Here is a 19999-nt window from a genome sequence, read left to right as displayed (position 1 = left end):
ATTAATATTTAAAAAATATTTTTCAATAAATAATAGAAAATTTTCAATAAATAATAAACAAAGTGTTTTAAGTTGTTATTACTTTTACATTAACTTCTGCCATTGCTTGTTTTGTTTTGTTTTAATAAGAAATAGGAAGATATTATTAGAAATATGCAACTACTTCAAAGATTAGATTGGCTTTTCCCAGTTTTGGAAGATCCACTATCAAACCGAGTATTCCACTTTCATCAGTGTCTTCTTTCACTCTCCAAAGTGATAGGATATCTACAGAAACTATTCCAGGCAAGAAGAAGAAGAAGCAGAAATAAAAAACTTGGCAATACAAAATTTTGGGGCTATGTTTTCTTATTCTAGGCCTCAGTCAGATCAAATTTAGTAGAACCTTTTGATTTCTTCAATATTATTTCCATGGATCCTGTTATTAAGGGACATCTAGAATACATTTTTCTGTAATGCACACAGACTGTGGCAAAGCATCAGAAGAGGAATTTATTGGAAGCCTATGAAAAAAGTAGCAAACCTATTACTCCTTGAGAATACTACAAATGGGACCAAGAACTGAATCTTGTGTGCCTCTGTGGCATGTATGTGACATTTAATTTTGATGAAAGCCAGAAGCTTCTTTTAGCCATGAGCTGAAATGCTGAGCTTCTGGAAGATGTACTTCTCTCACTTTTAACATTCAGTAATCTTAAAACCAGATTTTGAATTTCTGAATTATCCAAGTACAAAAGGTCTGTTGCTGTAGCTACTGTCTTGTTGACTTCTTCTTACAGATGCATATTTGGTACAAGGTCTGTCAGTCTTCTGTGAGTTGCTAATCCATGATGATAAATGGGTTTTAGATTTCTGTGGAGCACACCAGCATTTTAAGACATTGTACATTACAAGAAACTGAAGAAAAAGGTCATTATTAGTGATCTAGTTAGTGAGCTTTGAGCTTAGACTGCAGAAATATGAACTGTGAAGTGCTTTTCCATTTTTTGTAGAGTAAGAAATTCATTAATTGAGAAAAAAAAAGTAAAAATTGTTTCATTGTCCTTGCTTAACTACTTTGTTTTAAAAAGTAAAACTGCAGTAGGATAAAGTAAAGGCTAACTTCATAAGTTAAAGGAGAGGAAGTATCTTGGATTTTCTTCCAAAAGGTCCCGGGAGAATTGCGTCAACTAATGTTCAGCACTTGCTCTGAAATGAAGATTAATGGTTAGGTGAGATGTCTGAGTTGCATAATCTTTTATCAACCATCTGTTTAAACATGAAAATAAACTATCAAAGTTTAGAAGTGGTTTTGTTTCAGCAGAAAAGCAAAAGGCAGGGAATGATTAAAATTGAACAAAGCAAGAACAAAAATTTCATTTTTATTTAACTGTTTTTATTTAACTGTTTTAAGTCATTATTATCATATGTTTATTCTGAGAGTTGGTTAAATTACCACCATTCTGCTAGCATTCAATTTTCTTACAGAGCAGTACACATGAGACTGCATCTGATCTGGGATTATAATGTACTTTTTTCCAAAACTTGGCATGACATTTCAGAAATTGTAGAGACCCAAGATAACAACTTTGAAGTTGGATGAACCATAATCCTTGAATAAAATCAGCATAAGGCCCAAGGTTTTCTTACAAATCATACACAATAGATATACAAGGAATGAAAGAATACACAACTAACCCAAAATCTTAAGGGCTCTGAGAAAAAAAAAATTATTCTTTGGGTAAACATAAAACTTGGCATTAACCTATATAACTCTTACACATAAAATGCATATAAAGGTCTACTAGATGAGATACCATTGAATCATGACAATTAAATACCCTGTGCTATGCTATGCCCATACCTGTCAAACAAATGTTATTAAAAAAATTTGGTTACTCTGGGTGAATGAAATAGGTGATGTCCGGATTACATAACTCAAAGATATATCATGTTATCTTCTATGTGAGCATAGGAATTGTATTTTGCATCCATTTTTGTGCATTGCAACTACATTCAGGTTGCAAACCCATTTCTAGTTAAGGGAAAAGATGTGCTCTGAGGAAAAAAAAAATTATTATTTTCAGGTATTTTTATCGGTGATGATTTTGATTTTTTGTGTGTAGGTTTTTTGGTGGTCTTCTTTATTTGTTTGTTTTTGTTTCTTGGCTTTTTTGGAGAGTTTTTTTTCCCTTTTCCTTTTGGTACTTTTTCTACCTTTACCATTTTGTTTTATGTATGAACAGCTGCAATCTGAATTCTGATTAATTCCTCACATTCAGGTACAATGTAGCAAATTCTACTAACAGAGTCTTAGGGTGGTAAAGACATAACTTAAAGTCACTAGAAACCAAATTGAAAAGAAATTTGAGTTTGTTATTAAGATGAGGGTAACATTGGATAAATCCACAAACATAACAACCTTACTGAAGTTTAGAGACAAGTAAAAATTATGTTTCTAAACCATTTTGATGAGCATGGTCTATACAGTCTTACTGGAAGCTGAAATCAATCTTTCTCTCAAACCATTAATATTTCAGAACCAGTCTTGTTGGCCTTATTTCGACGCCATTCAAGGCCTCAATGTCTTCCTTGTAATGAGGTGCCCCAAACCTAATGCAGGATTTGAGGTATGGCCTCATCAGTACAGGATGATGATCACTGTCCTAGTCCTGCAGGCCAAAGTATTTCTCATATAAGCTAGGATGCCACTAGCCTTGGTGGCATCTGGGCATATGAGATTCATTTGTCTGTCTACCAAAAGCCTCAGATCTCTCTACATATGGAGAGCGAAGTCCTTTTCTGCCAGGTATCTTGACAACCACTCTGCTTCCAGCTTGAAGCTTCTCATGGAGTTGTGACACAAATGACAACTAGGAACATGACCTTTTTTCAACCTCATATCATTACCTCACCCCATTAACACAGTCCAGGTCCCTCTGACCTTCCCACTCACAAGCAAATCAACACTTCTGTCTAACTTGGTATCCTCTGTAAATTAACTGAAATAATGTTCAATCTCCTCCTCCAGATTGTTGATGCAGATATTGAACAGGACTGGCACCCATTCTGAGTCCTGGAGACTGGTTGTCAGCTGGATTTAACTCTATTTACCACCACCCCCTGGACCTGGACACCTATCTAGTTCTGTACCTAGTGAAGAGTGCACCTGCCCAAGCCATAAAGCAGTCATTTTCTCCAGGAGAATGCTGTGGGAAATTATATCAAAGATTTCTTGAAGTCCAAAAAGACAGCCTTTCTCTCACCCATAAAGCAGCACATGCTGTCAGAGAAGATCAGTTCAGTCAAGCAGGACCTGTCTTTCCTAAACCTATGTTGGTTGGGCCTGATCCCCTGGTTGTCCTGCACATGTTCTGGCACTCAAGGCTTCCACAGCACTGGAAGTGCTGGATCCCTTCCAGCCCCTCTAGTAAGTGGGCATCACAAGAACTTTCAGTCATCTGGGTCCTGCCTTGTTAGCCAGAACTGTTGGTAAATGATTGAAAGGGGCCTGGTGAGAACTTCCACCATGTCTCTGAGTCCCCTTGGGTGGATCCCATCCAGTCTCACAGACTTGTGTCTAAGTGTTGTAGCAGGTTGTTGACCATTTTCCCTTGAATTATGGGGGTTTCATTCTGCTCTCTGTCCCTGTCTTCCAGCTCAGGGTTCTGGGCACCTGGGGAACAACTGGTCTTACTAATAAAGACTGAGGTAAAGAGGGTATTGAGTATTTCTACCTTTTCCTCATTCTTTGTCACTATTGTTTCCCTCTGCATCCAATAAAGGATGGAAGGATGGAGGTCCTCCTTAGCCCTTCTTATGTTGCTGATGTATTTATCAAAACAATTTTGTTGTCATTTATGGCAGTAGACAGTTTAAGTTCTATTTGGGCTCAGGCCCTTCTCATTTTCTCCCTGCATAAGTTCACAATGCATTTGTTGCCTTGCCTTTCTTCCAAGGACCATAAAATCTCTTTTTTTGTTTTTTGGTGGGGGGGTGGAAATTGATGAGACTGTAGATTTAGCAAGATTTCTTTACGGACATTTGAGTAAATTTAAGGCACATGATGTTATTAACTCTGACCCTGTCACAGAGAGTAATCTTTAACCCATGTGGCACACTCTCAATCTTCCATGCATAAGCCCAGAAAATCTAAAGTTTCTAAAGCTATTCTTAAGCAGTAGGAATACATTGTCAAAACTCACTAATATTTTAACACCTGTATATTTCCAGTCATAATAAAAGTCCTATAAATGTTTATAAAGACTTTTATTGCTTTTTTTATATATATCTGCATTTTTGACGATTTTACTATATTGCTGATAGTCAGGTCATTGTTCTCACATGTTGATAACTGCGATGAAATACTTTTGTTCTCTAATTCATACAGTTTTGGTGACCCTAGATCTCATTTTATTTCAGTCATGGCCTACCCCCCAAGAAATTAGCAAGTTTTGTGTTCCAAAGTTTCAGGTAATCGTATTCCATTAACAAAATAATAATGGTTGTACACAAAATATTATTCTCACTAACACTGAATTATACCCTAAGTATCGTGAATAATGTACTTGGATTATCCAGTGTCATCTCACTGTATGAACTTGCTCATTATAAATATTTCTAGTATTATCTGGGTTTATGTATGTAGTGTAGGTGCTCATAGTGTGTTTGTGCACTGCTTAATTGGATGATCCAAAGGGGGAGAGAAAGGGATTTCATTAGAACTCATTTGTTAATATTTTAGAGCTGCAGGCTTGTATTGCCTCTTTGCTGACAGTGAAATTCAGACAAATTTCTAGAAGTAACAGAGCCCATACAGATGCAGAAGCCTGAAGGACTTATCAATCCCACTGCATGGAAACTGGTTTTGATGGCTTCGCAGTTTGTACTCTTACCTTGCTCCACAGCTTTGTATCTAGAATGTAGATGCAAATCAAATCTGCAAAAAGAATCTCCTGTGCCTTAAATTACTAGTAGACTTAGATTGCCTCATTCCATCAACACCAGTCTCCCGGGTGCACTGGCAATGTGCTGCCTATCTTCAGCCTATTCCAGATCAAATTCTGCTTCCTAGGAAGACTGTTCTTCCTAGGTCAGTCCACTTCTTCCAGAAATTTCTTTTGAAATTCCAAATAATTTGCTGTTGAAGGAGTAGTATCAGCATGTTGCAAGCTTTCGATGATGCTCAAGTTATGACTGAAGTGGAAGTCTATTAAATATTACTTGAGCATGTGGACATGATAGAAGAAAATAAAATATGTCTTTCCAATTTAATTTGCACATTAAAATATTATTACTCTTTTTATTATTCATGATTCATGATTATTATTATTATTTATCATCATCAACATCATCATCATCATCACCACCACCACAAGTTTTTAATTTTTTCATTGAGTTTTCCACAATAAAATTCCAACCTATTATTATCTTTACCCTCTGGTCCACACTCTTATCTATAACACACTTTGATTCACAATTATCAACAATTTATTCCCCTCCCCTCCCTATTACTCAGAGTACTCAAGTCTTGATTAAAATGAAGCACTATGTCTCATCATCAAATGTGTAATACTGTTTTTGAATATTGAATACTACCATTTAAACATTTCATATACACCATTAAGAGATTATTGAAACATACCATTATGAGACTATTAGCAAAGACAAAATGAACAAAAGGTTTCTGTTAGATAATTCCTGGTCAATGGAAGCCTCTTGACACATTTAACTTATTCAGCAGCCATTTTAAGAAGCTTGTTTTCAAGACTGCATGAAAACCAGGGTACTCTGCATTACTTCTTTCTCTTTTTTTTTTTCCCTGACAATTATGTCTGGTTTGAATGATAAAGTTTTATAAATATTATGGAGGCCTATAAATTGGAGAATTCTCACTCCCTTTTTCACAAACTTCATGCTGGCTCGTATTTTCTTATTATTTTCTTTTAGGCATTACATCTTTCCCTTTCCCTCCTCTTGTGTCATACAATTCAGACTTAATAATTGAAAGTCATAATCCATCAACATTTGCTTTCCTAAAGCATTAGTAATTTTGCACTAATTCACGCTACATTGTCAGCTGACTGTATTTGCTGATTTATTCTAATGTTTGTATCTTATGCTTTTTAGCAATTACTTTTTCTCCATGGTCATTACTCTATTCATGTACCTCATTGAGGAAGACAGAGTCAGAATCTTTTCAGAAATGTATAAAGACAGGAGAAATAGAATGAACCAAGCTGAACCAAGAGAAATATTAATTAAATATTGGTGGGGGGGGGGGAGGAGGGGGGAAATCACAATAAATGAAATAGAAAAAAATAAAGCATGAACATAAGTTCTTTCTTCCATTGCCTTTTGGAATATCAAAGCTGGGTAACCAAATTTTGAGATAAGGGAGATTATAGTTTGAAGTCAGACAATTCAAAATAATACAATTTAGAGACAGAAAGAAGCTCCAATAAGCTTCAATTATAGTGTTCTTTCCTCATATACTAGATCATTAAGGCAACCATGAGTAAAAGGAACAGCAGTTTTCTCCAAACCCTTTACCTTTTTTCCCCTTACTTATCCTGGAAATGAAATGCAAGTGTTCAGTGTTTTCTATGGGCTTGCATTTTTAACATCTTATTTGCTCAATTCTATCTGATCTTCCCCAAAAAATTCAAGTGTGTGCATGAAAGGTACTAGAAGTGTTCTTACATTTTGCTCAGCAATCCTATTAGATGGATTCTTTACTCCTATTGGCATGTTTAAGAAGGAAAAAATTGAGAACTAACAATGCTGAGATTTTTTTTTTATCCAGTTACTTCACTGGACATATTTTTCTTGGGTTTTTTGCTCCTTTCTCTTTTTTTTGGCAATTAGCTTTTGGAATGAACTCATTACATTATCTCTTGAGAAATTATTCTAAAAATAATTTCTGTCTTTGTGAGGATCTGAGTCTTGCTAAAATAAGTGCAAGATATCTGAACATTAGTGTGAAAGCTGCATTTTTTATTCTTTTTCCTTCCACCTCCACCCTTTTCTGCTGTGATTTAATTAATTTTTCTTAAAACTTGACAATATTCCTCTCAACTATTCTTCTTAAACTATGAATTGAATTTTAAATTATATGTTATGATTATGACAATTTTTCTCATTGAAAATTACTCCTGAAGTGTTTGTAAGATTTTTAGGGAATGGTTAAGATTGCCTGAGGGAGCAATTAATGACCATTCCTACCTTAACTTATTAAAAGAGTTACCATGTATTCTTTTGGTATTGATTTAAACCCAGAACATTTCCATCAATGTCATAATTTTCACTTGGTGAGAAAAATGCCTGCTTCCACACCTCTACCATAGGGATTGAATCTGTCTGCTTTGTAAGCCTGTAGACATACTTGTGCTTTCTTTTTTACAATACTCATTGCATTGTAAAAAAGGGAGGAAACAAAGAAAAAAAATAAGTATACCTTAAACCCCAGATTTTCAACATATGATAAATACACTCATGTTGATGAAGCAGTGAAAGAAAACTACTTCAAAACCCTGATTTTAGATAAAAATAAAATTAACTCTTTTGACAATGTTTTGTGTGTTTGAAAACACTGAGTTCCTTTATTTTATAAGTAATGTAAATCGTTTTTAGTGGGCTCCTTTCTTGCAAAAAATTAGGATTTTTTCACAGGCAAGTAGATACTTACTTACTAAAGAAACATGTCTGCCTTTGTCAAATGTCAAAATGAACTCTTCTAAGATGCAGATGGCACAGTATGTTGTATATCTTCTTTCCTAGACAGGGACATAAAATCTGGTATCATGCAGTGGATGTGAATTTAGCACACAATATTCTAGATAAAAAGCATAATACTATCTTCATCATTAACCCTAGTATTTGACAATAATTTGTACTACATGGTTCATAAAATTAAATACAAAATAAGTAATCTAATGTAAAATATTGGGGTTTTTAACCCATTCACATGGCAGTGTAATCAATACTATTACATGTCAAATTGTACTAACAAGCCATTATTTAGATGTTAAGTAAGATAAAAAAATAATTCCTAAACTAAATGGTAGATTTTCTTATCTGAATATTGCAAATCAGTTTTTTCAATGTTTTTCCCCCTCTGCCTTTCACTGTTTGTGGGATTAAACTGAGAGTGCTCTTTCTAAAGTTTCTAAGGAAATGGAAGCTATAGCTCAAATTTGTTTTCTTTGAATGTAAACTATTATCTAATTTATCTCTGTGTGCTTAATGAACAAAGAGCAGCTTTCTAATCAATTTATTATTTTCTATAACTTCTATGTCACTACATTGTATTTTAATATTCATAATAACTGCTACAGAGATGCATTTTGGGAGCATACAAGAGATATTACAGAGCAGAACTGAGATGGTTCAGTTAAATAAGGAAATCATACAGACCACAGGAAGACATTTGCTGAAAATCTGTGACTTGTGGAGCTTTGAATTAAGTCCTTCTTAGAATATGATGAGATGGCAAGTGCATAGTCTACATCCCTAAAACTTAATGAAAGCTAATAATGCTGCTGTAAGAGTCTTCTGAAATTCAAAATATTGTTTTTATTTTAAATTATTTGTACTTGATTGAAAAGCAACTAGATCTGGGTGAAGAAGAGCTGAGAGAAATATTCATTGTTTCCTGTTTTTGACTTGGCAGTTGGAGTGGAACATTAAAAAATATTGAAAATGAAATGTCTTCTTGACATTTTAACGTAAATGTTTATGGCGGTGTAGCTGCTTGAGAAAAACACGTCTGTCCCACTGTCACTGTCACATGCTGTTAAAGAAATAACTGCAGGATAAAGCTGTAGCTGTTCATTACATTAAAAGATGAGTTTACTCAAGGACTAAAGCGATGAATGCCTTTTACTTAATGAAATGGCTAATACATGTGCATCTTTTCTCTCCAGAGCCTGGCTAAAGAGAGGAGAATGAGTTCAAAAGAGGCAAAAAGGTTTATCAGAGACTGGCAAAAAACTGTCTCATTTCTAAAACTTTAAAACTCTAAGAGTCTTTTTTAGTTCAGGCAAGGGTTATACTTCTCTGTCTTCTTTCAGTGCCATGTTATGTCTGGGACTGGAAAAAGAGGTGCCAAAATATTGTGAAAAGCTGTTCTCATGGCATTTTCTTCTAAGACTGAGATTGCTAAAAAAATCTGACAAGAAATCCTCTTTCCAGATTTCTGCCCCAATTTTTCAGACTCGAGGGGCTTGTGTAGTCCTAATAAGCTTCAGCTAAGCCAGTGAACATTTGATGCTCATCTCAATCAAACCGAAATTCCAAACCTTCTGAGTCTCACCCATCACCAATCTCACCCATCACATGAAAGCTGCAATTCTGTTTCCATCAATACATTTCAAATGAACATCCATGTTCTTGAAGGAAATGTCGCAGTACACCACGTATAACAGACTAGGGAAGGACATTTCATTGATGCATTGTATATGGCACATCAATCAAGAGTTGAAAGATTAATCATCTAATCTAAATTCACTTTCCAAAGTTTACTAGCTCTTCTGGCATGCAGAGTTATGCACTATGCAAGAGATGCTTGCTTCCCTGTGAACCTAGTGACTATCTAATTTTTGACATTTTTTAGAAAGGAAAAATGCAATGAAAATTTTTCTTAATAAGCTAGAGAAATACTTACAGCCTCTTGAGGTCATGTATCACTTTAAGGTATTCAAAAACCACAGAGAGTAAGGGATTAGCAAGTATAAATAAAGACATCCAATCTGTTTACATAGCATAGGTGTAATGAGGAAAGGGTTGAAGAGGTGGAGCAGGAAGTGTCAGAAAACATATTTAACTTTCCTCTTACATATTCACAAAGCCAGGAGAAATAGAAGCATGGCAGAAAAATAGAGAAAGTAGAACAAAATAAACAAAACTATTCTCTATAAGCAGTGAAATATTAGTTGCAGTGTCAGAGATTACTTTGATATCTTAATAGATTTTTTTCCCAAAGAGAGAATAAAGTCACCCTGACATGGGTGAAATTTTACCCTAATACCCATCTCACTCCCAAGACTTCATTTTTTCCTTTGAAACAATAACACTTACATATTTTATTTATTTCTCTAGGTTTCAACAAACTCCTAGAAATGTTACTATCAGTCTGGATCCAAAAATAGAAGAGAGCATGGAAAGTAATTAAATATTTAATACATTAAAACTTGGAGCTTTACTAATTTTTCACAATCTTTATCAAGCCAAACAAATGTGGAACTGGTTTGCTGCAATGACATCCTAACACTACTTACGTACTGAGGCTCTGTTGTTCACTGCATAATGATCTGCCTTGTAGCATGGATTTAATCATAAAATGTTTATGGTGTAAAGATATCCAAGGTTAAACTTTTTTGGTTCTATGGCTGATGACATAAAATACTGAAGAAAATTGCTGGTTTCCAATTGAATGTTCATTTTACGTATCTTTCCTAATTTCAATTATTTGTCACAGATATATTTTAGGTAGACAGTTTTAGTTGCAGGCCCTAAATTTCCAGAACATCCTAATGTACTATTATGATGTTAACAAAATTGACCAGACAAAATAAAAATATGGTGCAGAAAGAGGTAAAAAATGCACTCATGGATTATTTCTCTGTTGCCCAGGCAGTTCTACTGCTGTCTTACATCAGTTTCAGGTGGTGCCAAATCAACCACGGTTCAATTTGATTTATAATGTGCTTCTCCATCTGAGGGATATGAACTGTTTTTACTTCTTTAATGAGAGTGAATATTTATGCTGCCATGATTTCTGTTGTCTATGGAGAATTTTAGCAACATCTTTTGTTTGCAAGGAACAAATAAAAGCAGTGCATCAAAACAAGTTTTGTATTTTCCACGTCTGCTTAGGGAAACGACAGGTTCTACCCCCTAGAAAGCAGCATTCTGATAGTTGCTGTAAGTGACTTGCAGTAACACTAGACCAGATTGTCTTTCTTCCTCATCTATTTCAACTCTCCTATTTTATTTATACCTAATTTATTACACACTGATTACAACTTCAGTGAAATAAGACATGAAAGAAGACAGTATTTTTTATGAACCACAAAAGAGCAACATATCAAGGAATGCTTAATGATGAAACAATAGTAATATAGCTGTACAGAATTAAGTATTTATGCAGCTGAAATATATGCTTGTAACACATTAATCGAATGTGTGGCCTGTCCTGGTTTAGGGCAAATTTGGAGGAGAATTTCCAAAGGGGGGCCCCTCCCGTAAGCAAACCCACATGGCCCCTCCCCCCAACCGGGTCGGGAAGGATTCCTCGGAGAGGAGTGGAAAGAACCTGCTTATTTAATAGGCACAGCACCCCCCAGCACACAAAATGAACAATACCAGATGACACCGCTCTGAAAAGAGATGGCAAATTCAGAAAGTCTCTCTTGGGGGGTGGTCGCTCTGTTCTCAGTCCCTCCGGCGCTGGGGCAGCTGCTGCAGGCCGCAAGGTGCAAACTCTCGGTGTTCCCAGGCCCCAGTCCGGAGCAGGTTCGAAATGGTCAGAAAAAGGAAAGGAGAAACAGTCCAGGAAGAAATTGGACAGTTTAGCTAAACTAGCTAATGAGCAAAAGCAAGCAGAAGCGAAGCAAGCAAGAGAGAGAGAGAGAGAGCAAAGCGAAAAGCAAAAGCAGAAAAAGCAAAAGCTGCAGTCTCTGCGTCCCGCCCGGCTGATAAGGAAACCAAAACAAAACTTTCCCTCTTCAGAGCCAGTCTTAAAGGTACAGAACATAATATCCAACATTAGCAGAACACATGAATGGGGATACAAGCATCATAATGTCACGCCAGGACATTGCCATTTATGAACCAATAAATCCCAAGTTTCAACTTATAGAACACATCCTGTTTCTGCAAGGCTACCAAACCACACCAGTGTTATATAGGTGTTACACTGCTAGTAACTTTTGATTTAGAATTTAGAATAGAAATCAACTTAGAATTTGATTTTTTTTTTCTCATACACAGAAGCGTAGTAAAACCTGTGCACACAAACCCCTAATATTAAAAAGAAAAAAAAAAGGAAAAGAAAAAAGTTGCATTTCCTCTGTAAACTGAGTAGGGTTACAGCCACATTCCATCCCAGTACTGAGAAAATTCTTGTTAAAGATTATGAATTGTAATACATAAATCAAGAAACATTTTAAAATATGAGAAAATATCTATAGCCTTATTGGCCACCATAAGTCACCATTAAGGCTCACACTAACAAAAGCCTGGGGGTTTATCTTTCTGTCACCTTCTCTTCCTCTGTCACATCCTTTCAATCAACTTTACCCACACAGATGCCAGAATGAGTATATTTACCTGGTAAGAGTATAAAGCCCTTATTTGCTAACTGATACACAGGTGTGACAGGCAGGAAAAACAAGGTATTAGGCTAAATGTTGATGCCATCCCCTATTCCTCTGACGAGACACTGCAGTCCTTTTTGGTGAGGAAGCCAATGGTTCAAACAGGTTGATCCATTTTGTGGGTGAGATGCCCTTCTTCTGCTTCCCATAGGATTTTAACAGTTTCCAGTCCAGAGTTTTTTTATTTTGAATATTAGAGCTGCTATTATTATAATTTAAATATTTGCTGTTACTATCTAAACTCTCTCATCTTTATCTGTGATTTTGCTTCTGTTATTTTGCACTGCCCTAGCTTGAATGTTTCATTTCTGCTTTTTCCTCATCTCTGTCTTATCAGAAGTCTAAGCTGGAGTTAGACAGCTGTACTGTGTCCAAACCAGAATTTGGATCACAGACAGCTGAAAACCTGGAAGGAGGATTAGAGGATAAGCATACTTGCTTCAGGTGGTGAAGATGAGTTGCCAACAAACAGAACTCAACTTGTGGTAGTTCCAGTTGTCTGATAACAACAACTCTGTTGGAAAAGAAATTGCTTTACTTCCTCCAGTATTTATTATTTTTTTAGAAATACTACTCACTGGCTAAGCCCATTACTTGTGCCATTTCTTTCATGTTGTGAAGTAAGAAAATAATGATGCAAAAGGCCAGCTTGTGTTACAGCAGCTCCACAGAACAAAGAATACAGGACATTTGGTGCCAGTCTTGCCATGACTCATCACAAAGGAAGGCATATGAACAGATCTATTACAAATAGATATGATTAAGCAGGGCAGGAACAAATGTGAGAAATAATGAGGCAAATTATGTTAAAATTATACATCCCAATATTTTGCAGTAGCTTAAAGAAGAAAATTTCTTATTTTCTTCATAGCTCATGAAGAAAATTATTTATTTTAAATTCCTATTTTTATTTTTTTATATTCCCATTAGTTCTTTAGTATATAAATCTTATCAATTTAAAACAGTATTATGCCCTAATAAAAATATGGAGCTAAATTTGTTCTAAGTCTTACCATCCACAGGTAATCTTTGAATAACTCATTTCATTTGTTCTCTTTGTAGAATGTGATAAAGCTTATACTTCATAAAAAAATATTTTCCTTTGGTACAACTTGTTCTTTTACAATTAAATTCTCTTTTCTGTTACTTCTCTATCCTTTTAGGGCCTCTCCTTCTCATAAAATACTTCATAAACCAGGCTGTAAAGAGCCTCTTGTAGTCAGTAGGGTTGCCTAGAAAGGTTGTGGAGTCTCCTTCACTGCAGATACTCAAAGCCCCTCTGGACAAAATCCTGAGTAACACTCCCAGGGATGCTGCCTGAACAGGGGAGGTTGGACTAAATGACCTCCAGTGGTACCTTCCAACCTTACTCATTTTGTGATTCTGCAGAAAGACTGGGAAGGGGGCATCCTGTGCTTGTAGCTGTCACAGGTCCTGTGATGATACATGCATACCTCATTTCTTTCTCTGGCTGTGCATTTTTTCCCCTCTCCTTGGTTTAGACATGAGATTCCTCATAATAGAGACCAATTATTATTATGTAGCTGAGTTCCCATTGCACTCAGAAATAAACAAATACCTTTTTGCTTTTCAAGAACCCGAGTGTCCAGGTAGACTAAGGCATTAAAAGGACCAAGTAGTCATCTACTATTCAGTTTTTCCAAACCTAGGCCCTACCAGACACAGTATTATTTTGACACGTTGATAATAATTAAGGATACTCCTTCAGCTGCATAAAAATCTTTATCTGTGTGATAAGACATAGTGAGATATATATACATAGATGAAGTGCTCAAATCCAGAAAGCACAAACAAGGAGTATGAGCTGATATTCAGCTCAGATCACACTTACTAAGAGCATTTGGCATCATGAGGAAATTGAAACAAAAATAATTTTCTAATATTCTATGATGCCCATTAGTTAAAAAACTGTAATAATTGTGCAAATGTGATTCATTACTCTTAATTGTGTGACTATGGCTTTTTTTTCATGTTTTCAAGCTTCAAATAGATAAAGCAGGAAAGTACAACCACAGTGTCATATAGGAACCTTTGCTATTCATCCATAAAATCAGAGCTAAAATATTTTTAATTTAAAAGTAAAATTGCTCCATGTTTCCTTAAAAATAAATAAATTCCTGGAATTGTACCAGTCTGTGAAGTCAAAATTAATTCCAAATTGTGTTTAAATAACATAAAATTCAGTTAAGTGAAAGCAGGATTAATTTGTACTTATTTTTTTAATTTTTTACCTATTATTTCCATATGATTTATTTTTCAAAATAAAATGCCTTGCTGTGATGCTGTCTCCTAGTCTAATGATAAGTAGTGTGTTATAAAATTTCAATGAAAATCACCGATTTCAATATCCCTCATTCAAAAGCTAATAAGTGGAAGACTATTTGAGGCTTCATGATTAGAAAAATGTTTTCCAAAACAGCATTTAGAACGCTGTCAAAAAGCTCTTCCACAAAACACATTACAGAAAATCTCTGTTTCATCATTTTTGACAAATTCAGCCATACTAATGTAAACATCTCAATCCAATTGAGTAAACTGGTGGGACTGTAGATGACAACACTGAAATAATAGGAAGTATACAAAAGGAAGACTAAGACAAGTGGGTAAGAATTTACAATAGAAAGCTTGTCTCTTCCATTTTCTCTCTGTGCTTACTCGTCTCTCTCAAAGGGAGAGTAGGAGTTTGTGCAAAAAAATTAGTAAACAGCTAAAAGAAATACACTTGCAAAATATTTTAGTCAGCTTACATGCTATGAAAAAAACCACAATTTAAATACAAACTTTGCATCAGTCAGGGTACTGCTAATTTTTTTGTACAATATTCTAAATATTCTTCTAAAGCAGTTACATATTAAAAAAAAACAAACAACCTCATAAAATTAAGTTACAGGAGTTTGCGCTGCCCCCTAAATCTGCATTTTCTCTCTTCTCTTTGGGTACTGTAGAGTGGTCTGTTGAACCACTAGATAGCTGAAAGACTACATCTCATGCATGCCTGAGTGAGAAACTTTGCACCAGCCTTAGAGTTTCTGCAATTTTCTAGGTAAGATAGAGTTGCTCCAGTTGGGAAAGGTTCATATGTGAAAAGTGAATGAAGCCAAACTGCACATTTCTTACAGGAACCTGACTAATGTTGAATAGCTTTTGGGAAAATGCTTGGTTTTATATTCCCAATTGTTGGAGGTCAAAATTTAAAAAGTGAAGTAAACTGAAGAAATATATGTTAATTAAGGCTGGTAAACACAGCATTTCTAAACATGTCAAGAAATCCCTTGATATTGCATTTAACAGCTACTTGGGGGAGTATTATTTAGATTTTCATTTTAAATTCTAGCAAAGAAGTGAAAAATGTAATACTTTAAAAATGAAAAATTATTAAAATAAAACAGACTCCCCCCACACTCTATAATGTATCATGCAAAGAAAGTTAAAATGGGGTTTATGCTCAGCCTTAAAGCCAGCATGAGCCAAGCCTTCTTCACGTGCTCCTCTGCAGTAACCTCAAGTAGCAACAAAGTGATATATTTATCAGTCAGATGTGACATTAAGCAGATTTTTCCTTTTATTTTATTTTTATTTTGTGTTTATTTTTAAAGTGACCAGTGATAAAAATGTTATTTTTCTTTAAAACTCTGTACTGAAAATATTCTTATGATAAGGGAAAAAGGAATTTGGAGATGGACTACATGGAGGAAACATGTATTTTTTCAGAACTGGATTATATTTCTTTTATTTGCATGAAGAAAGATGCACTATCACCTGAAAAAGCTTTTTAAAGTCAGACTGGGATTTCTCTGGGTCTATGAACACTATAGAAAAGATGATGACTACCTCTTCCTGAGGCTAATAAATTATTTTTAATAGTACGGACTAGAATGTAACCCTTCTTTGGAATGTAGATTCCAGGATGGCCATATTTTGGGACTCTTACTAGGAGAAATAGCAGCAAAGTACATTAGAAACAGGTTTTGCTAAGGAGAATTGCTAAGAGAAAAGTCACTCCAGATTGTTAAGGCCTTCAGTATCCAGTGAAAGAGAAATTGCTTTAAATTCACTGCTAATAAAAAATTCTGTCCTAATAAAAATGAGGAAATTGCATTCTTAGAAGTTTTAAAAAAGCACTTTTATAATCATGAAAGCACTTTTATAATAATTGTTTATTTGTTTATTTTAATAATATTTTATATTCCCTGTGCTACTTGGGCATATCCAATTAGTGTTAAAATGAAAAGGTGTTTAGTTCAGATTTCTTCAGTATTCTAGCATATATTTAACTCAGAAAGTGGAGAAGTAATTTGAAATAACGTTCATTTTCTCTGCTTTGAAATGTACAGTCACGTCCTCAGGAGTCTTGCTGCAGACTTGTAATCAGAAGAGGCATTCTAACCTGAATGCCAGAGGTGAAAACTCACAAATTCTGCAGAAGAATATGAATAGTATCTTTCCCCCTCCCCCTAGATTTCTCCCTGGACATAGAGCCACAGCTCCATCAGTGACCAGGAAATTAAGCAAAGGTTCAATCATGGACCTAAGGAGCAGGTAGTTCAGATTGTATTTGTAGTTACTGTCATTTTAAAGGAACATTGCAAATTCATGCTGAAGAAATAAAAACACAAAAGAGAATCAAGTGCAAGGGAAGAGGAAAGTAACTCAACATGCTTGATTCAAAGATATTTGGATATTATTATTATTATTATTATTATTATTATTATTATTATTATTATTATTATTATTATTATTGTTAATAACCATCATCACCATTATCATCAACATGGAAAACACATAGTAATATTTTTCCTGTGTTCTTATATACACATCTGTGTGAGGGCATGCACATCACATTTGCCCTTTCCTCTACAAAGGATACTGCTAGAATAATATAGAAAATTGAGCTAAGCATTATTTTTATTCTTTTTATTTTATTATCAAGTTTGTTGACAGATTGTAACTGTGGATATAAAACAATTATTTTGGGGGAGAAAAAGCTCTCGCTGAGAATGAAAAATAATTGGCATTATATATCTACAGAAAGTAATACAGGTACTAGAAATGTAGAGCTGGGTGTGGATTTTTTTCAAAATGCATCTTTTGTCAGAAAATTCCAAATCTTCAGAAGACATTTTCCAAGTAAATGTAAGAGAGAGTTAAATTGATACTAAAATGAGTAGTTTTGATATGCTTTTCTGGGTGAGAAAAGGCTCCCATCGTAACAAAGTTATGAGGCATTGAAATACAGCCTATGAAAATGTGGTTCATGTTCTTTGCTGTTTGATTGGAAAAGTCTTGCACCTTTTCCTTTGCAGTGCATAAACTTATTTTAGCCATGACCATACTGGCCATGTCAAATTTTCCTGCTTGTTTTCACTTTGGCTCCAAAAACTTTAATTTCTCTAGCTGAGAAAGCCATCCCAGCAGGCTTCATTGAAAGCAGTGCACTTCCTGATTCCAAGAAGGTGTATAAAAGTTTATCCCTCCTGTCACAGTTACCTTCCTTGCATGCATGTTGTAGTTCTTGTTTTCCACTTGTCACTATTGATACAACACACAGAGTCTTATATTTTGGCACCTTGGATTTTTGTAATCTGTCTTCCTTGCAACTGTTTCTGTTTCTTTAGTAGCTGACTTCATGACTTCATTGGGATTTTCCCCATATCTTCCCTGATGTGACACATTCACAGTATTTTGGGAAATTTGGGCAAGTTTCTGTTCCTTATTCTTGCCACAAAAAATTTAGGCCAGAAAACAAGCAAAAAAGCAAAAGAAAACCACTTAAAAAAAAAAAAAACCAAACAAAAACAACAACAGAAAATCAAACTAAAACAAAAATCCCACAAACAAGCAAATAAACTTTTTCTATGCAAAACTCTGATATTATTAATGTAGGAGCAGAATTTTTTTCACAATTAGCTTGGTAGTTATCTGTTACTTTGTTTTTCCAACTGTTCTATACTTAACAACTCTAATTTATTGAACTTATCTTTGAAATTGGGAAAAGGCCCAATTTCATTGGGAAAATTGGGAATTTTCCACTCCTAGCGTATTGCTGATTTCTACTAAAAATTGCTAAATGTGCTGATAATATGCATCCATAATGCAAGCTTGCTGTTTACTTGGGATGAAGGAATTTCTTTTGATTAGATTTCAGGTGAAACTCAGTCATGACCCTAATGAACAAGTTCATATTTCAGAGTTGAAACCTGATCAGGTGGTAATTCAAAGCTTCTGGGTTGCTTTTTTTTTTTTTTTTCCTGCTGTACATGCATTGCATACACATATGTGCATTCTTCCTCATTTCCCACCATCTGTCCCTCTTACAACATGTCTTAATTTTTGAGCAGACAAGGTGTGGCACGTGAATGTTTTAGGCATTATAGCTTGAAGATATAAATTCATCCTTTAATTCGTTTCAGGAAATCTGCTAGGGAAAATCACAGAATATTGAATATTCTAGTGTACCTGTCCTTCTCACTAAGTGTAATGAAAGGCTGATTTACGACTAGTAAAAAGCCCTATGTAATAGAAGAAGATCAACTCAATATGCATATTTAGTGGAAGAGGATAAATATTGCTTGGCTATTCAACAAAATTTCTACCTCTTACACTACTAAGGTTTGATTTCATCATTCATAGATCACATGGGAAGATGATTTGTGAATTCACTCTGACCAGTGGAAGACTCACACGTATTTCTCTTAAGCACTGTCATTCTCTTAGTCATTTATTTCCTGCTCAACAGGAGGTTCAGAGGCGTTGCCAGCTTGCCAGCTTGATGGTCATCTCTGCAGTTCAAGGTAAATATAGAAGTGTCTGCCATTCATACCAGGAGAACAAGGTTGGCACAGTTGCTTTGCTCATCCTTCAGTTAAATTCTACTTGTAATCTCAATACAAGTGTCTACTTGTAGTCTTAGTACTATTGAATCATATTTCTAATTCAACGGTGTTACAGTAGCAAGTATATCCTATGCACAAAGCTATGCTGAAAAAATAGTCATGAGATTTTATGACATATAACTGGGATAATTTTATATTTGCAAAGATATAATTTTGAGTTTGAAAACGAAACTACCACTTTTGCTACTTCAGCTGCAGGTAGAGTTGCAAACAAAGGTGTAAAACATGATGATAAAGAGTCCATACCATGACGACTTGCTGGAGATAAAGTTCAAAGTACTTGCCACAGCATGGAAAGTAGGAGACATATGAGTAAATAGATCATCTAGAATTTGTGCAATATGATTGAGAATAACTGGATTGTTTGGGTTACTTAATGTCTTATATGATAATGAACTTATGTTTACAAGTGGGTAATAGCTCAAAAGAAAGTAATGGAACAAGCTGATGGTATGCTAACATTTTTCCCATATTGTGAAGTGACTGACATTATTGATTGGTTCCTCTCATATTATAGCTAGATACTGTTTTAATATCTTAAATAACATTCTTACTATCTTCCTGCTGCTGCTTTCTGAAAGAGCACCAGCTGAATCAAAAGAACTGGTCTGCTTGCTCCTGTTCAGAAATAAAAGCATATAATCAAAGGTGGTCATCTTTAGAATAATGGGAATGATAAGAAAACTATTTTCTGCTCTTAAGAAATATTAGAGAAAAGTAAACCCACAG

The 19999-nt window shown here is 34.9% G+C and overlaps 1 long non-coding RNA gene across 1 annotated transcript; it reads right to left on the bottom strand.

The window, feature by feature from the left end:
• Nucleotides 1-1150: 1150 nt before the first annotated feature.
• Nucleotides 1151-11630, bottom strand: LOC136571072 (uncharacterized). Its single transcript, XR_010785634.1, has 3 exons — nucleotides 11344-11630; nucleotides 7667-7754; nucleotides 1151-1188 (listed from the first exon to the last, which is right to left on the bottom strand). It is a non-coding gene; the product is annotated as an uncharacterized lncRNA (long non-coding RNA).
• Nucleotides 11631-19999: the final 8369 nt, after the last annotated feature.

Source organism: Molothrus aeneus, chromosome 2 (genome assembly GCF_037042795.1).
Source record: "Molothrus aeneus isolate 106 chromosome 2, BPBGC_Maene_1.0, whole genome shotgun sequence".
Classification (NCBI taxonomy): Eukaryota; Metazoa; Chordata; class Aves; order Passeriformes; family Icteridae; genus Molothrus; species Molothrus aeneus.
The sequence above is the reverse complement of the archived record's forward strand: the minus strand, read 5'-3'. Positions and strand labels throughout refer to the sequence as shown.